The 4,219-nt window shown below is 35.7% G+C and overlaps 1 long non-coding RNA gene across 1 annotated transcript; it reads right to left on the bottom strand.

The window, feature by feature from the left end:
- Window positions 1–220: 220 nt before the first annotated feature.
- On the bottom strand, window positions 221–1,824 carry LOC138931924 (uncharacterized). Its single transcript, XR_011446700.1, has 3 exons — window positions 1,027–1,824; window positions 591–669; window positions 221–303 (listed from the first exon to the last, which is right to left on the bottom strand). It is a non-coding gene; the product is annotated as an uncharacterized lncRNA (long non-coding RNA).
- Between the last annotated feature and the right edge of the window lie 2,395 nt (window positions 1,825–4,219).

Genomic DNA, 4,219 nt, shown 5'->3' with positions numbered 1-4,219 from the left:
TCTTCATTAAACAAATTAAATAAAATTTATCAATTGAACAAAATATTTTATATTCTTTTCAAATTTTTATTTTAATTTATATCTTAAATTGTACCTGTAATATATTTTAATGAATATATTGAAAAAGATCTATTGGAAGTTATTTTATTTAATCTAGCCCATTCATTTTGAGGCAACAAATCTATCTACAATCTACAATCTACATTTGCATCTACAAATCCGTTACCTCAAAATAAAATAAAGTTCATGACTCACCGGCACTGATGCGCAACAGCGGAGTTGTTGGTCTTGAAGCTACGTTGTCTGTAACATACAAATATAAAATCCAAATTATAGCAATATTCAAAATATAATTAATATTTCGTGCGGAATATTATATATCCGCGATGCGTACAATATTAAGAAACTCTATATAAATATAGAATAATTTTATAAATTATAAAAAAACTTTTTTTATATAGAAACTTGTATAGAATATATGTAAAAATCTTTTTTTTTAATTTTCTCTCGTTTAATTCATTCAAATAAAGAAACCGAATTAATGCACGTACGCGATTTTTAACAACCAATAATAAATAACAAATACTCACCCTTGGGTTGCTCCGCCGATGCAGGATGCCTTTCCTAGGCCTCCTCCTCCTCTCAGAATATCAGGGTCGTTACGTCGATCTGTAACATACAAATAGAAGATCCAAATTGTAGCGGGGCTCAATATAATAAATATTTAAAAAAATTTACTGTACGCATTGAATTTTATATTCGATGCATATAATATAATAAACAGATTAATAAAATAATTTTATAAATTTTGAAAAAACATTACTAATAACTCTAATAATTCCGTATAAAAGTTATAATCTAAAATTAGAAACTTTTACAAGATTATAGTTTTCATATAAAAATCTGTTTCTTTAATTCTTTTTTGTTTAAATCGTACAAATAAAAAATCAAATTACGCGATTAATTACTCAATTTAAATTGCACGCGATTAATAAGTAATTAATATAAAAATAACAGTCTACTTACCATAGGGTTGCTCCACCGGTGCCCGATGCCTCTCCTAGGCCTCCTCCTCCTCTCAGGTTGATTCACACGCGCGATACTTTAAACGGCATTCCCGCACTTTCGAATTTCGGCACGATCGAACCCCGCTTCACGTGAGAATCATACTTCGAGTCGACAAGTCGGGAATTCACCGATTACTTCGAGCAAAGGTTAAGCGGAAGCGGAAGAAGACGAAATCGATTGATGGAATCGACGCGAATGGGGTTCGCTCGACTCTTGGTCCGCGCCTGCTCCCACCGAGGGCCGACTCGTACTTCGTTAGGAACGATTTCATACGAACCACCAAGTCTCTATCGTACAGACTGAGCCGGGTTTATCGTAAGGCTGATAGACGGGTCGAGAACGAAGATACCCACCTCCTAGGTGCTAACAATCTAGATCACTTCGAAAGCGGGAGATCAACTTCTCTAGCGAGCAAAAATCGAACCTAATTAATACAGCCGACTCCTCAAATGCCAAACATGTTAGTATTGCTACAATGTGCTGTTAGACGGTACAAGAGAAGGGACCCATGAACGACGATTCCAAAACAATCGACCGAACTCTAACCGATTCGGGCCGAACCGTTCGTCGGAGCAGAACGTGCCCTCAACAGCCGATTCTCGAACCGAAGTTCAAGATTAACCGCGCGAACATGCATCTATACTATGCACGAACATACGTTGCTACGCGGCCGGCATTCACCTCAGCCGCGATACTGAGGCGTTTTAACATTGCGCCTGCATTAATATATTAAATTTATTAATACATAAATATTTATATAATATATAATATTAATATAGTATTAATATTAACTGATATTAATATAAAATTAATTATATTAATAGGTATTAATATATTAAAGATTGCAATGCTGAGAGACATCCCATTTAATCGGCAACGAAGTATGATTCTCGATGACAATCATGAAAACGAGATAAAAGTTCAACGCGAAGACGCGACGACGCGAGAGCGCGATATCGCGACAACGCGACGCATCGTTGCTCGTACGGCACGATGACGGCAACGACGACGCACTAATGTGCGTTCAACGCACAAATGCGCGTGCCACATATGAGCCATTGTGCGACTCGTGGCAATGCTGTGTTAACACGCGACGCGAAAGCCATCCGCGGCACGGTGATGGCACCGACGACGCACTGCTACTTTATTGCTCGAGTATCGCCGCGCGAATGATAACACGTAAGAAAGGAATTTGAGCGTCTCGCCCCACTACAGTTCTATTCAAGTGTCTTGGTATAAATATATAAACAATGTTTATATACGCGCGCCAATGTTTACGCCGCCAAGGCCAAATACTATGTTAGGTATTATCCTAATTCGCTGCCGAAATATTTTATGTACTATAAAATATATATACGAAATATTAAATTATATAAGTATGTTAAATTAAAAATCATTTATTTTTTAAACGATATACATAATGTTTCACGGAGCTTATCGTTATATTAATTATTCAAATTTGCAATTTGACCATTTTATAACATGTTCTTAATCCAAATTATATTTAAATCGTCGAAAAATCAAATGATGTAGCATTGTAGATATAATATATTTGACTCTATGTGTTGTTAAAGAAATAATTATTGCCCGTAAAGATCGCAATAAAACCATAATTTATAATTTGGTTTTCTATTATTTTAATTCTTATTTGATTAAGTAAATAAATTACAAAATATGTGTTATTTATAAATGTTAATTAATTAATTAATTATATTATAAAACCAAATAATTTCCCGCGTTCGCGTTAAGCGCGCGCTTACTAGCATTTTGCGCTTACGCGCATTTTTAATATTACTAGTGTTCTAGTAATATTAAAAAAAAATAAATATACAAATTACAATCACATTATTCATTTAATTAAAATCAGTTAAATAAAATATATTTTTTTTTTTTTTTCAAAGCAATCAGAAACGAAGAAAAAAGAATTAAGCCGTATATAAGGTAGAAAAGTGTCATTCATTGTTAGCAGCGTGATTAAACTCCGCTGAACCGCCATTTCGTTTACCGAGATTGCGAATAATGTCGAGATTATAGCTCTACCACTCCGACGCCGGCGACGGAATATTTATGCCCGTGACAGAGAATTGCACCACCGCGGAAATGCACATTGAGGTAAAAATAACCCACGCTACAGCTGCAACATGCTAGACATCGTAAACACAAATTTATTAACGAGCCGGCACCATCCAAAAGAACGACCCCCGGTCGACCCGGCCTGCTTTCTAGTTTATCAGAATTAAGGATCGGCCTTTCGGGGTCAGTTCTCCCCGCGGATTGACGTATTCGCGGAGAATTAGCGAAAGAAATTATGGGCGGCTATTCTGATATCGGAATTTTTTACGATGCGATTGATTATAAATGGATATATAACGGACTTTATGTCAAAATGGTTACCGACATTCTTAGATTAAGATCTAAGAAAAAAACATATATTATTTGAACATAATTACGATTTTTATCCGTTGGCAGAGGAACTGTTGTAAATGCTATAAATGACTGAATGTGATTTTTTTATATATTACATATGTATTATTATCATAATAAAGAAAATTATATTCGGTAAATGTGTGTTTTTTTATATATGAATTGTTCTCACATCTACATTTGAAATGTTTGTAAAGGAAAATCAAATGTAGAAAATGTCATGCTTTAAAACTAATTCAGATAATATTATAATTGAATTATGGTCTCTTGTAGATAAAAGCACAAGTAACTGGTATGACAACTTCGGCAATTATCACGAATGTTGAACTGTAACGGGCGCACAATATTTTACGCTACCGCGAAAATCTCTCGCCATCTCGTTAATTAGCAATTTTCGGAGGTACGATCGGGGGTTTCGTCTGACGCAGAATTAATCATGCGGATCTTCTCGCGTATGCGCACGCGACGGAAGCGCGGAACGTCTATAAAACACGTGCGCGTTCATTAACGCTTGCGCGAGAGAAGGCTATATTAAAATGTACGATATTAAAGGTGACGTGCGCATTTTTCAGAAAATGCGGGGATGAGATACAATGTCTCCGCGTTATAAAACGCCAGCTATAGTTACGACGACTATCATGATTACGCGATAACGAGAAGGGGACCGAAGTTTTGATGAAACTGGTAACCGCGTTTTGGCAAAGAACCCTTTGAAGCCAGAGGACAC

The sequence above is a fragment of the Polyergus mexicanus genome, unplaced genomic scaffold, assembly GCF_030449975.1.
Source record: "Polyergus mexicanus isolate NDT 795.1 unplaced genomic scaffold, iyPolMexi1.0 SCAF_3, whole genome shotgun sequence".
Classification (NCBI taxonomy): Eukaryota; Metazoa; Arthropoda; class Insecta; order Hymenoptera; family Formicidae; genus Polyergus; species Polyergus mexicanus.
Note: the sequence above shows the minus strand (reverse complement) of the source record. Positions and strands in the feature narration are given on the sequence as shown.